Genomic DNA, 15,788 nt, shown 5'->3' on the forward strand with positions numbered 1-15,788 from the left:
CCAGCTGGCTGGGATTGGTGGTATGTAACTGTAATACTGTTGTTACAACTAGTTATAGAAGGTTATGAAACCACTGTTGTTATTACTGTTGTTTTTGGATGAAGTTACTGAATCATACTGTACTTATCCTTATGTTCTCCTATGTTCTATATAAAATGCCCTGAGATGCAAGGGAGGACAGAATATAAATATAAGAAATAAATTAAATAAGTAAAAATAAATAAATGAAAATACCACGTGATTTGCATCCATTCCCTATGCATGGAGCAGAGCTGCTTTATAGTCCAGTAGCAGGTTTGTCCCTTCCTGCCATACCCCAATAATCTGGAAACAGAGGTCCTCTCATTGCAACCAGTGGGCCCTGCAGGAGAGGTAGCCATGCTGCTGGCTGTTCCAGAGGTCTTCCATGCTTTGGAAATCTCAGCCATGATCATTGCCACTGTGGAGTGGTGTGCAGCAAGCAAGACTTGTCAGGTTCTGGTTCTTCATGAGGGAACAAGGTACCAGGAAGTCATGTGATGTAGCAGCTGGTTAAACGCTGCTACAGGGAGAATGGTTGACCATCTATGGGAATCATTTTGCTGATGAGGTGAATGATTGTTTCCTGGGCCATCCACTTAGCTTTTTTGGATGCCACTGTCAGCATCCCTGGGGAATGACCTCTGTCAGACTCTAAGATTGCCCCCACCTGCCCAGGGAAGGAAGTCCTCCAGGCTAGGCTAGATTCTGGAGATTTTTGGTGGAGGGACCATTTGGGCATGAAATTGGGGTCACTGTGGGTGGGCAGGTAGTTGTGAGTTCCTGAACTGTACAGTGGGTTGGACTAGATGATCCCGGAGGACCCTTCTAACTCTATAATTCAATGATTCTATGAACCCTGGGTCCATTCTGGTCCTTCTCTCTCTCTCTTTCTCTGAGTCTCTTCTCTCCATGTCAGCTTGGAGTTGCATCCTCCCTGGCTAGTCCAACAGAATGCTACTTTATCCTCAACACACCCAGGTCCTTTCCCTCCTCCCTCTTCCTGATGACTGTCTGCCTTGTCCTCCCACCAGTTCATGCTCACATTGGCCAATCACTGCAGCCTCCAGCTGAATCCTCTTCTCTGCTGTAATTGGGCCCACCCATTCTCCAGCTGGGATTGTGGTGTGGCTGGGCATGTTTCTGACTTCAGTATTGCCCCTGGCAGCATGCAGGCTGCCCAATCAACTAGGAACCTTTTTGTACCATCCCATTTTCCTGCCATGGGAGTCACAAGCCCCTATGAACAATACAACTCTGCAATATAGAGGGACCAACAGAATCAGCAGGGGATTCCCCCACACAGTAAGCACTTGCAAATGGAAAGAATGTGACAAAGGACGGAGCTACAGACCCCTCCCCTTGCCCCAACACAGACCAACCCCCAGAAATCACCTGGCTTGCCACAGGGCAAGTCCCTGCCAAGGTTGGGTCACCGGACAATCAGGATGAGCCCTATCCAGAGTTACACCACTCATTGGCCCCACCAGAGAAGTGGAGCAATGCAGCACCCTGGCTAAGCTACAGCTCTGACAGGGGCAGGGTGCAGCTGGTGAACAGCGACTCGCCCTGAGCACTGGCAGCTCAAATGTAAGGGTGGGCCTGGAACCAACAGCGCAGGCTGCAACTGATGAACTTGGGGAAAGGTGGGGCGAGAAGGCAAGATGTTGACAGAGGGTGGGGTTGATAGTTCAGGGGGAGGGGTGAGAAGGGGGAGGCTGGGAACATGGGAAGGATAAAAGGGAGTGAGACAGGAGACAAGGGGTCAGATCTGGAGGAGTAGTGGAGTGTGGAAGACCCATTGGCGAGAAGCAGATGGGGTTAAGTGGACGAAGGATGGAAATGGAGGCAGAACAGACTAGGAAGGAGTCAGAGGGAACCAGAGAAGGAACTGTGCACTAAGCTTGAGCAGGAAAAGGCAGGTGGGTACCCCTCTCTGGCAGGCGAGGAGGAGGAATACAGGGACTTTTATACCCTGCTGGAGGGTGGTGTGTGCTAGACATTGCATGTACATCAGGTCGGCTGTCTTGGGGTTGAGACAATGGGTAAAATAGGTGCTAATGGCTCAGGAGATGGGTGTGGGTTGGTGGGTCTGGATGGCTCTGAAGAAAGGAAACCATAGTACAGTTTCAGGGGTCTCAAGAGACTAACAAACTGGGTGGGAAATTCCCTCCTGGCAGAGTGGCTTAGGTTGAATCACAGGTATGAAAACAAAGAAGTTGGGCAAGAGCACTCAGGTGCAACGGAATCTGCTGGCCACTGGATTAGCAATACAATGGAGTGAGGGAAGAATGAATGCAGAGCACAAGGGTCACCACTGCCAGGTCAGACTGGTGGCTTTGGTCAAGCTGAAAATCCTGGCTGACTAGAGAACCTAGAGTCTGGCTTTGGCATAAGCCTAGACTGGTAGTGGAGGCCATGGGTCGTTGGGCACTGTGTGCCAGTCCAGCGATGAGGGTTCCATCATACATAACACTGGTGTCCCCCCAAAGGGGTCACCCATCCCCAAGCTGTGGGAAAGATCCTGGTCCATTCTATGTTGGTCCATTCTATGTTGGTCTATTTCATGTACAGTTAGAAATGTGATGTTTTAAAATTATGATGACTATGTTTTTAATATGTTGAATTAGTGCACTTTATGTAATAAATATTTGGAAAAAAATTATTATTGCAGCTCAACCTTTCGGTTCCAAACTTTTCTGTTTATGTTGGGTTTTGGTTTCCCTTTTTGGTTTTGAATGGTCTGTCATTCTACCATAGACATCTAAGGAGGCCGCCAAATATACATCACCTCAGAACACAAAAAATAGCAAAGCTGTTACATATCCTTTGTCATCTCTGGTAAGAATTCTGGTAAGTACTCAAGGCTTCATTTGGAAAAAAATTCTCCCATGACGCTGCACCCCCAACCCTCTTGCAGACTGCCAGGCCCTGCCACTGACAGGATTGCCAGCCATTCCCTGGCAACCCTGTGAGGAAGACCCATCCTTACTTGAGATGGGCAGAGCTTCAGCATCACTTGGGGAGGGTGAGTCTAAACTTATATGTCAAGTGCCCAATCACAACTAAAATATGCAGTGATGCAAAGTAAAATGTGTCCTTTATATAAGTAACCTGGCAGAGTCCAGCCAGCATGGTATAGTGATTAAAAGTGACAAACTCTAATTTGGAGACCCAGCTTTGATTCCCCACTCCTTCACATGCAGCCAGCTAGATGACCTTGGGCTAGTCACAGTTCTTTTAGGGCTGTTTTTGCAGAGTAGTTCTCTTAGAGCTCTCTCAGCCCCACCTACCTCACAGAGTATCTGTTGTGGGGAGAGGAAGGGAAAGGTGTCTAAGCCACTTTGGGACTCCTTCAGGTAGTGAAAAGTGGGATATAAAAAAAGTAGTTCTGAAAAATAGCGAATCAGGATGCATAATGGTCTTGTTGACTGTCTCCCTTATCTCACGGGACAATGCTATGATCTCAAGCAAGTATTAGTTTTCCCTCTTCAAAAAAAACCTTTTTAAAAGGGGGGGGGCAAATCCAACACAATGAAATAAGTGGCACGGATTTATAAAGATCAAGGCCTTGTTTCGAGAAGGAAAGATAGCTTAAACAAGCACAGTTGGCAAACACCCAGCACATAACCTCAGGTCTCAACCTAAGGATGTTAGCTGCTCTGCTGGGCAAACCTAATACAAGGACAAAGTGATCTTGAGCCATTTTTATGACATATTAGACACAAACAAGGTTTTTCCCCAATTCAAGTGTGTCAGGCTTCTACTTTTAACGTCTTTTAATTTCTCCTGAACCAACATATTTATTGTGACCAGTTTAAGTATATCCTCCCCCTCCCCGCAAGCCTGAAGTCCCTGGAGTGCCTTTCACAGTGCCCCCAAGTCACTGATTTATCACAGTCTGGCCTGAACAGAAGTGTTTGTCTTTAGGGAGCCCCCTTGGAAATAACACCAGAAAAAAACGGTGGAAACACATAGTGTGATCCTTTTTTCTAATTGCATTATTGCAAACAGATTCAGGTGAGTAGACATGTTGGTCTGAAGCAACAGAACGAAGTTGGAGTCCAGGTGCACCTTTGAGACCAGCAAAGATATAAGGTTTTGTGTGCACACACACTTCTTCAGACGCAATGAAATGGGAATTACCAGTCCATACAAGCAGGTAGTGGGTGAGTAGCATAATGAAAATGTTTAACAGATTCTAGGACAAAACAGGAATAACAAGCTTAATTTATATTGTTACTATTTGTTTTCATTTTATTCTGTGTGGAAATAGGGTGAAGGAAATAATTATGTCAAAAAGATCAGTACAAGTCTTTCGGGGCAATTCCTCCCCCCACTGACCCCCACCCCCTTTTTTCTTTTTTTGCAGATAAATTTTACCACCCTCCTTGAATTTCCTCCACATGCATTTATTTTTCTTTAAAAACATGCCCTGGCAGATTCAAACTAAGCTTTCTTACACTGCAAATCAAGACCAGCTTTAATAAGCTATTTGCTACACAAGAGACAGTTACATAGCAAGTTTTTTCGATTGCGAGAAGACCCTTGTTTCCAGCACTCAAATTACTAAATGAGGAACAACAAGCAAACCCATTGAGGCAATGAGTGAACAGAGTGTCACAGTTATGATACTCTGACTCTAACATCCCTTTTGATATACCCTACCTCTGCCATATGCTATTCTGAAAACTTAAAAAAATATTATTCCAATAAAACTGAGGGGATTTCCACACCTGCTAAAAATAGTGTCATGACTTCTGAATAGAAGCTGAATATTCCGACTGCCCACTACATCCTCCATTTTAAAGGCACATAAAGTGGATTCACCACCATAAAAAGCATAATCCACTGGAGAACAACCAGCAGGAAACCAGTAGAGGGAAAGTATGGAGGCTCAAATGCACTTCAGTCATCTGCATCATCCCGCCCTTGCGTTCACCTCCCTCCCCATTGTTCCTGGGAACAGGAATTTCTTCTCTTTTTTAAAAATGGTGATGTGACTGGACAATGAAAAGATGGACAGGCATGTAGGTGATGCCAGAAATAAAAGAATATTTTATTCAAGATCATGACACAAAGTGTGCCTCTCGAAAATTTTCTTCCTCCAAAATCAGGAACATTAGGGGAGGCATTCAAAAAGCACTGTGCATCTATGATTCTATGCATAGGCATTGCAACAGATGAGTACGGATTGAAAAAAATAATGGGCATTGTGGGACCTTTAAAATGCGTCAAAATATGGAGGAAAGGGATTGGTTGCATGAGAGAGCCAGTTTGCTGTAGTGGTTAGGAGTGTGGACTTCTAATCTGGCATGCGGAGTTTGATTCTGCAGTCCCCCACATGCAGCCAGCTGGGTGACCTTGGGCTCGCCATGGCCCTGATAAAGCTGTTTTGATTGAGCAGTAATATCAGGGCTCTCTCAGCCTCACAGGGTGTCTGTTGTGGAGAGAGGAAAGGGAAGGCGACTGTAAGCTGCTTTGAGACTCCTTCAGGTAGAGAAAAGTAGCATATAAGAACCAACTCTTCTTCTTCTTCTAAAATGCCCACACCATCTTTAAACCGCCCGTGGCGCCACGGGCGCCACGGACTAAATAATTCGGTAAGGCCTGCCGAGGCGGGATGTGTCCGTGATGAGGAAGGGTCCGGATTGGACCCTTCCTCACGATAGACAATCGGAGGGACCAATCGGCAGGCGTGAAGCGCCTGCCGATTGGTCCCTCCGAGTCCCAGCTCCAGGAACTGTGAGCCGCGCACAGCGCGGCTCGCAGTTCCTCCCGGCCTAACGCGGCGAGAGGCGCAAAGCGCCTCTCGCCGCGTCAGCCTGCCGCCAATGATAGAAGCTCGCCAGCCAACCACCCAACCCTCCCCAGACCCCTTCCCAACCCGCCGCCGCTTCCCGAGACAACAAAACCCACCCAGCCACACACTCCGACACCCACCCGCCGCCACCCAACCCCCCAAACCCTCCCCAGACCCCTGCGCAACCCCCCGCTGCTTCCCAACAAAAAACAACCCACCCCGCCTCCCACCCGCAGCCCGCTCACCCTCCCACCCTCCCCAAACCCCTTCCCGACACGCCACAATGCCCCAAAAACCATCTGCCGCCTCTACCCCAGCCCCTGTCCCCACACTTCTGAACCCCACACCAACTCACCCTTCTCCCGCCCGCTCCCTGCTCCGCGCTCACCTTCTGCCATTCCTCCTGCTCCCTCTCCCTCTCTTCCCTTTGTCCTGTTAGCGACGACGCCAGGCCACGCGAATGAACCGGCAGGCCACGCGAATGAACCAGGCATGCGCGGACTCACGCGCATGCCTGGTTGCTTGCCCCGACACCCCACCCCCGCCCCTACCTCCAGCACGTATGCCCGGACTCCTGAGCATGCGTGCTTCCCTTCCCCATTGCCTACACCACCGGGCCTCCAAACCGCGCCGCTTACCAGCCTGTCCCCACCAGCTGCCCTGCGAGCTCCCAGGTACGGAGCCCTGGCACTATGCCTGCACTCTGCCCATTTTTATAAATGGGCTTTTTTTTTCTAGTATATCTATAAAGGGGCAATATAATATTAGTTGTTTTATTTTCAGGCATTTGCCTTTTTGACCAAAGCAGCATACTAGGTTAACACTAGGCGGACCCTTTCCGTGATGAGGAAGGCTGCCGATAGGCCCCTTCCCCCTGGACTGACAATTGGAGGGCTTTGCGCCTGCCGATTGGGCCCTCCGATTGTCAGTCTGGCAGCAAGGGACCAATTGCAAGCCGCACACAGCGTGGCTCGCAATTGGTCCCTTGCTGCTGGCCTGGCTAATCGGGAGGCGCAAAGTGCCTCCTGACCCGCCCCCCTTCTAGCTTGCCCCCAGCCGCCCGCCTGCCTCCATTACCTGCCTCCCCGCTGAGAGGACAGGTCGCCGCCTCGCCGCCCCACCTGGATGGACGGCCGCTGCCCACATTGGCCCTGCCACCACCTCCAGCCGCTGCCTCCTCGAGAACTCGACCCCCGGCCTGCACAGCAGGCAGCAGCCCGTGACGCCACTCGACGATGGAGGGCGCGGCGCTGGCGCCAAGGCCGGCCGCACCGCTCTCTCCCTCACTGTGTCCCACTGCCACCGCGCAACGTTGCTCACCAGCCCACTCGCCACCCGTCTCCGGCCCCGCGGCCCACGCCGCCTGCACACATGCCGCAGCCACGCCACTTACCTCCTGCCGCGCTGGCCGCCCCCTCACATCTAGCAACAATGCCGCATCCGGCTCGCACAACGCCCCACGACCGCCCTCGGTCCGGACCCTGCCCCAGCGCAGCTGCAGAGCCGGCCCCTGATGCTCCCGACCCCCGCTAGCGCCCGCTGCATTCAGACTGCAGCGGGCTTATTTACTAGTCCTGTCAATAATCACTCATTGATAAGATATTGATTGTGTTGTGGAAAAATGATGATACCTCTACAAATGCCCTATGCTGCCTTTTCCGAGTTTCCTGTCTGCTTTGATAACTTTCCAAAGCCAATAAAACAATTTTGAGCAAATGGTTTTTCATATGTAGAATTCCAATTTAAAATATCTATATGTATAATGTTTCTTATTCTGCAGTTGAGGACTCTTAGATTAATTTACCTCATGAAAATTGAAATCAAATGTTATCTGTTAGGGAATTTGCATAGACTAGACTAAATTTTACCATTTTTCATGTATTAACTCCCTTCCTCACAAAGTATGCCTTACTGTAACCTAAAATAACATCCTGCATTTGCAACTGTAAAGCTGGGAATTACTACCACAAAGAGAGGCAGAAGGAAATAAATATCAGGTGGCTTTCTTCATAGTTTGAGCATAGGTAGTCTGGCAAATACTCCAGAAGATAGAGACAGAGTTCAACAACATCTGAACACAATGGACAAATGGGCAAATGAGAACAAGATGCAATTTAATAAAGATAAATGTAAAGTTCTGCATCTGGGTCAGAAAAATGAAAAGCATACCTACTGGATGGGGGATACGCTTCTAGGTAACACTGTGTGTGAACAAGACCTTGGGGTACTTGTGGATTGTAAACTAAACATAAACAGGCAGTGTGATGCAGCAGTAAAAAAGGCAAATTCCATTTTGGGCTGTATCAACAGGGACATCACATCAAAATCACAAGATGTCATAGTCCCATTGTATACGGCACTGGTCAGACCACACCTGGAGTACTGTGTGCAGTTCTGGAGGCCTCACTTCAAGAAGGACATAGATAAAATTGAAAGGGTACAGAGGAGAGCGACGAAGATGATCTGGGGCCAAGGGACCAAGCCCTATGAAAATAGGTTGAGGGACTTGGGAATGTTCAGCCTGGAGAAAAGGAGGCTGAGAGGGGACATGATAGCCCTCTTTAAGTATTTGAGAGGTTGTCATTTGGAGGAGGGCAGGATGCTGTTCCCGTTGACTGCAGAGGAAAGGATACGCAGTAATGGGTTTAAACTACAAGTACAACGATATAGGCTAGATATCAGGAAAAAGTTTTTCACAGTCAGAGTAGTTCAGCAGTGGAATAGGCTGCCTAAGGAGGTGGTGAGCTCCCCTTCACTGGCAGTCTTCAAGCAAAGGTTGGATACACACTTTTCTTGGATGCTTTAGGATGCTTAGGGCTGATCCTGCGTTGAGCAGGGGGTTGGACTAGATGGCCTGTATGGCCCCTTCCAACTCTATGATTCTATGATTCTATGATTCTAGTCTATACATTCTATGATTGTAGCCATTCCTGCTTTCTTAATAATTGTTCTTTTGTTGTACTACATTTCAGAGGACCCTGCCAAAGTCCCTGATTATCTTATAGCCTTCATTTGATTTTGTAGCATACTGATCTTTGGAATTGCAGTTATTCTATATGTACAAAATATCCCTTCCTCGAGAGACAACTGTACAACCAAAGTTCAAGTAGCCCATCATTGATTCTCTGTTAAGCTCTTTCACCTGTAATGCACTTCCTACAATAACTGATAGATTTTTCTCTAGCTTTCCTCTGGGGATCCTTAAACACCACTACTTGACAATACAATTTTAGAAAGGCCTATTCTTCTTTTGTGGAAAAATCTTCACTTTCTCAAAAGTAGATTTTCCTACCCAACATTTTTTATAAATCTCAATATTCTGAATCCTCCTTAGTGTAAGTAGGTAGGTAAACAGGATGGTAGATAAAGTTGGACATACCTAAGCAGTTAGGAATATTAAGAAATGTAAAGAAGAGAAAGCGATTTAGTCTAGTGGGCTACCCAGCAAACATATATTCCATTCTCTTCAAAACTTTTCCCCCTAAGTGAGAGGGCACCATTAGTAAATTATGAGATTGTGCCTTGAAGCTTGTGCTTCTTAGGAGTAAAGAAGCAACCTGAACCTCCTTTGCCTTACTTCAGCCATATTCCCAGTTCTGCCCCCAGTGTTCATTTTTAAACTTTTAACTTTAAAATGTTGTTTTAATCTATATTCTGTCTTTTCCCACTGGGGAACTGTGGGCCCGTTGGTAGACACATGAGCCATAGACTCTGGCATGCCTGAACCATGTGTCTTTGATGACCAGTCTGTGATCCCATGCCTTTTTGCCAGCTTAAAATATTGAGAGTGCATAAGTTTACCTGATTGCCTGAGTGCTTGTCCAACTATATATAATGACAATTGACCTTCAGCTTTCTTTATTTTTTTGTTAGTTCGAGAAGGTTAGTTGATACTTGCCAGATGGGAGATGATGTTTAGAAAATCTCTCTTCCCTTGCCTTGGTGGGGTGGGATGGCTACTATAATTTTGCAATTTAAAGAGAGAGAGAGAGAGAGAGAGAGAGAGAGAGAGAGAGAGAGAGAGAGAGAGAGAGAGAGAGAGCTCCTGTTGTAGAAGCTTATTTACTTCCACTTTGCTCTGCTCATATATTGGTAAATAGATATTAGAGAGGGGGGGACACCTTGGGCATTTCTGCACAGTGGTCAAAATGGTGAGATGCCTGCAACCTGCAATAGCATGATATTAAATCATGCTATTCATCTCCTCCACACTTCCTGCTGCATCTTCCTGCCTTCCTGCTGCATCGTCCCCTTCACATATGCTGCACACAGCCTGTGCTCCTCAGCCTATCAATCAATCAGGCCAACCAATCAGTGGTTTGTTGGTCTCTCCCGTTTTTTTTACTTGAGACTTACATGTATCAATGTGTATTCACTTCTATGAAAATGCATTGCTACATTATTTAAATCCCCCCCAAATGTAGCCAGCAAGAAGAGGGCACGAGGAGGGAGGCAGATCCCCCCTTGTCATTTAAGACAGCCAAAAGGCTCATGTTGAGCTCCCAGCCACCCCCCAGCCACCTCCCCAATTGATCTAGGCAAATTAATTGGGGGTGGTTCACACACACACACACCATCAATGTCCTGCCTTCTTGGCTGAGCAGGAAATGTAGGGGGGAGGGCGGGAGCGAGGGTGAGACATTGCAGAGCTGACTATCATGCATTTCACCCTCCATACTTTCCTTCTGCTGGTTGCCTGCTGGTTGTCCACTGATGAATCATGCTTTTTAGGTTGGTGAATCCACTTTTGGGGATTCCTTAACTCGTGCTTTAAAATGGAGGATGTAGCAAGCTGGCTGCTGCCGAGACACTGGATGTAGACAATGTCATGTGGAGTGGTTGGAATATGCCACCTACACTCAGCAAACATTTCACTATATTTATCGCTTGCAGAAATACTCCTTATATCCCCAGTATATTCCCATCTGAAGGAAGCTTGGAAATCCAAGTATATGTCACAGACTGGCTGACCCTTATCTACATATTTATTGATACCTCAAAAAGCTCTAAAATGATGGTGAGGCAAGCTTTCTATAGGGTTAATGCTTATGCCAATAAAGGTATCTGAATCTGAATCTATAGGATTAATGCTTAAGTTTTAGTCAAATTAATTCATCAGCCAGACTTGTTCTTTGTTCTTTTGCTTTTTAAAACATAGTTGTAATAGTGCTTTCCAAGGCAGAGAAAAGGTGTAATGATCTGTTCCAGCCTACATCTCTTTTTACAATGAAGTGTTTCATTAACTGCTTTCTAGTCCTCTGATGAGACAGTTTTATTAGAAGTTCATATTTTTATTAGAAAAGTGGTTTCACTTCCTAACAACTTTGAGGTAAATATCCCCTGACTAGTCTCTTGCTGGTCTGTAATTTGTCAATTAGGTCTAAAATGTCAGCCCTTGTCATTTCTATTTGAAACAGCTTCTCAGATGTCCTAGTTAAAGGAACAGTTCAGTTGTGGATCTCTTTCCAATATCTTTGATTTTTGTAACCATTACATATTATCCATTTATAATTCTGTATTCTCTCACTATTCCTCATTTAGGAAATCAGCTAGTTAGTGCAGAGGCACTTTTCTATCCCCATATTTCTAACTAAATATAATTTTCGTTGGGGGTACCTATATTTCTGGTCAGCTCATTGATTCTGCATAGTGAATTATTGTTATAAATAATTACTATGTACTAAGTAGGCATGCCAAATATATAAATCATGTGGCTTTTAAAAAGGGGGTTACTGTTATGCCTATCTCGCTAACGCTACCATAGTTATTAGGAGTAACAGAAATAATAAATTTCTCTGTTATTTTGTTCTTGAATATATTCTTGAATTCATTCAGGAACAATATATTCAAGAACAATATATTCAAGAACATATTTTAAATCTCATCAAGAACTTCCTGTTCTGAGAACTAGGTGTGAAATGCCCTTAGCGTTACCCAAAACGTAGGTCTCCTGATTTAATCGGGAAATTTATTTATTTATTTATTTATTTATTTATTTATTTATTTATTTATTTATTTATTTATTTACCGCCCTCCCCAAAGACTCAGGGCGGTTTACATAGGAACAAAGAACAATATATAGAACAGTCTATAAACAAGTGAATACCTTACAATAATAATACTAATAGTTGTAACCATATAACAATATAACAGTATAAATAATATAAACAATAAAACAGTACAACAATACAAACAGGCCTATAGCATTGGTGGAATTCTGAGGGGGGGAGGGGGGCAGGGGGGGCAGGGGCCCTTCGGTTGCTGTGGATTACATCTGGTCTCAACCAAATGCCTGGTGGAAGATCTCCTTTTTGCAGGCCCTGCGGAACTGTTTAAGCATTTAGCATTTAAATTGGAGATTTACTGAGAGACAGGTAACAATAGGATCTCCAGTTGTGTATACTGGGATTTTCCTTTAAGAACTTCTAAAGAAACCAGTCAGGTATGAACAGGAAGGTCTTTATTAGACATAATTAAATTGGTACAAGCAAACAAAACTCATAAAACATACACTCAGAACTCTAAGGAGAACAAGAAGTGAAGAGGGGTAGCATTTGGGGAGAAAGAGGTAATATTTACCATCATACGGTGAAGAAGGAAAAACATGGATTCAGTGAAATGGGCAGTACTTCATGGGAAGTACAGCCGAGCAGGTGGTGTATGCAAGGCACCCAGAACACATAGAGAACAGGAAGGCAGGCCCACATGCAAATAGGGGTGTGCAGAGAGTCCCATAATACACATGATTGGTGCTGAGTGCTCTATTTTTATCGGGAAATGGTTATCTCAGGAAAAGTTAAATATACCAAAACAATACACTGTTGACGTGTACTGGGTGTGACAATGCTCTTAGAAAACATGTGATGGGTTGTCCAGGCATGGACAATATTTTTTGGTGATGGCCCTAACTTAGTAGAACTAAAGATGTTAATGTTTCTTGATGACCCCTTGAGTACCAGACAGTAAGCTATCAAGGTGAATCAGGCTGTTAGCATTTGAAAGGGAAAGGAGAGCCTGAGAAATTAAAAAGATTAATTACCAGTTCTTGGAGAGACTATTGTCCCAAAGGTAGGCTTCTCTTTTGAGTGGGGGGGACCCATTAGTGAAACGGCCCCTGTGTTCTGACAGAATCTGAACTTAATGTCCAGGTATGTCCTGAAGATTGACAACTAGCTGGTATCCATTTTTCTGTACCTGCTTGAGAGCAAACTGTGATTTTGGCATTTAAGATGCAACTATTCCAATGTCTTCTTTGGGCAGGCAATGTACTACAAATTAAGATTTGATGCAATATTAAATGAACCTATTTCTCCTCAGTGTGAGGAAGGGTCTGCCTACTAAATAAAATAGTCTTGTAAAAAAACATCCTGATCGTTATGTGCTGCCCATTAAATGATTGGTCTAAAGTAAATAAGAGTGGAGTCACTCTTTCCTTGGTCAGGTTACTGAAGTTAACAATTAAAAGAAAGTTTTGGGAACTATAAAGAAAAAAAAAATATTCAGAAGGTTTACTTCATGCCTGACCTTTTCTTCTTTCATGTTAATGGAGTAGTGTACCTGACAGAACTATGTTTTCCTCTGTAACAGTGGAGGGCTTGCATATGCTGGAATCTTGAATGACTATATATAAATGAATTTACCCAATATCCTCATGGTAGTTTTAAAAATGGGATTAAGATTGTGGAAATAGCTATGTTCCTAGGAACCCCACAGGCAGGAACCTGATTCTGAAATTTCTATTGTGTTTGAATTAGGACTATTGTAAATTTGAATTCCAAGAATTTATGTGATAACATGTGAAAATTTCCATTCTTTTTGCTCTCCTGACTTGAATTTCCTAAATACATGAATGTAACCATGTAACCCAGAAATCTCTGGTAGTTCTGTGGCACTGCTTGCTTTATCAATTCATGTGAAGCAGGTGTGATGCTGGACTGCCAGCAGTGAGGAAAAGACAATTTACTTTGCCTCCTTTCACAGGTACTTAAAGGGAATGGGAGAGAGTTGCAATGGGGAGAAAGGGTCTGGCACTCACAGTAATTTCTGAGCTATAGCATATGTACACTGAGTCAAGCCATGAGTCTAGTAAGGTTTACTCTGACCTGCAGTGGCTCTCCATAGACTCAGGTAAGGTCTTTCGCATCACTTACTACCTAATCTTCCAGATGCTGCAGATGGAACATGGGACCCCCTGCATGCAAAGCACACACTTTACCACTGAGCTATGTTGCTACCACAATAACTATGGAGAGGACTGGTCCTATAGCTTTATGTAACATATTGTTTGCCACTAGAGGTCATGCTAGTCAAGACAATTTGAATGGGACAGGGGAGGCAGCACTGAGATGTCACCACTCACCAATACATTTTGTCCCAGACAAACAAACTAAATATGTATTTGTAATGTGGAATGGCTGACAATGATATGTTCTATTCTACACATAGTTAAGGATAAGGATTTCAATGATAGTTTGGCTAGGGCAGACTTACTAGAGACCCATGGGGATCTATCCCTATAGGTGTATGATTCTATACAATCGTATGCTAATGATAACCCATGGGATGTAACTACAAGTAAGTAGCTATAAACCATGGCTAAACCATGTAGCAGTGTGCACAAAGGGAAGCAATTTTTTAGCAGAAAAGATAATGGATAATTCTTGTTTCCACCTTTTTTAGGCTGCAACACTCAGAGGACCTTGAAAATTATGAAGACTTGAATGTCTGAACATCGCACTGCTACTACTTCATTATTTTGTAATAAATTACGAAAGCAGAGAGATGTTTGTTTACACACCTGAAATCCACAAGGATGGCAAATCCCAGAGCTATGGCTATACCTGAAATGTTCAAGGACATGCAATTGACACAGTGGGCCTTCAACTGCAAGACAGACAGCTCCAGGCCATAGAGCTGCTGCATGAAGCTGTCTACATCTCCCTAAATTAGAACTGACAAGAAGTCCTGGTTTATAATGCTGAGTTCTCAACTTTTGGACACAACAACCTATCCAGAAATGGAAGCAGTGCACATTAGCTTTTGCTATGCTGTTGGGCATTGTTTTGCTTTCTTTATAATCTGTCATTTGCAATATTAACTGTTTTAGGCTGATCCTTTGGTAAAATGGAATTCAAGGAATTTAAATATTTTATTCTTCAACGTGCTCATTAAAGTTTAATATACCAAAACATCGGGCATAGTGAAATGTTCCCATTGCAGGCTGTTATGTTCTTGAAGGTTTAATCGTTCATTATGCTGCTTAGTTGTCTGTTCCATGAGACTAGGAGGCATTGCGACTGTATCTTCTTATCTAGTCTGCCACATGCTTGAACATGACCTTGGACAAGTCATTTGGGTCTAAATCTTTTCAACGTGTTCATTAATTTTCAGGTGTCAAATGTGGGACACTTCTTGGGAAGGAAATTTCAGAGTCACCTCGTACCTGTACTTCCAGATCCAATGGTGCAGCACCTCTGTTAATGAGATCCTAATTCACAGCATTAAAAAATACAATATTCTAATTACATCCACCTCTTCTAATAATTTTATATCTCTTAGTGCCAGAAATGCAGGGAGTTTTAGGAACCTAGTTACAATTTGTTTCTGTCTCCACCCTCCAGATAAACACTGCAGTTTTCTCCTGCCTAGTACTAATGTAGGCACTGAAGAACCCAGAAGTCAGAGTTTGGTATTCCAGATGCCTGAGTTCTACTAGATTTTCCAAGTTAGTGTGGCATCACTGCTTGGGTCACAATTGGATTCTGCTGTTCCTTGCACTGATCTGCCTGGCTTATTGTTTATAATAGATCTTGGCAGAGGTTAAATGTGCAAAGAGGCTGCTTAAAAGAATAAATATGCTTTGTATAGAAAGAGGTCAAAATTTTACAAGCTAGGCTCCAGCAATATGTGGACCGAGAACTTCCAGAAGTACAGGCAGGATTTCGAAGAGGCAGAGAAACTAGAGATC

At 44.5% G+C, this 15,788-nt stretch overlaps 1 long non-coding RNA gene across 1 annotated transcript; it reads left to right on the forward strand.

The window, feature by feature from the left end:
- The first annotated feature begins 1,809 nt into the window (after nucleotides 1-1,809).
- Nucleotides 1,810-15,056, forward strand: LOC143837675 (uncharacterized). Its single transcript, XR_013231056.1, has 3 exons — nucleotides 1,810-1,940; nucleotides 2,779-2,871; nucleotides 14,501-15,056. It is a non-coding gene; the product is annotated as an uncharacterized LOC143837675 (long non-coding RNA).
- The last annotated feature ends 732 nt before the right edge of the window (nucleotides 15,057-15,788 follow it).

This window comes from Paroedura picta, chromosome 1, assembly GCF_049243985.1.
Source record: "Paroedura picta isolate Pp20150507F chromosome 1, Ppicta_v3.0, whole genome shotgun sequence".
In the NCBI taxonomy this organism is placed as follows: domain Eukaryota; kingdom Metazoa; phylum Chordata; class Lepidosauria; order Squamata; family Gekkonidae; genus Paroedura; species Paroedura picta.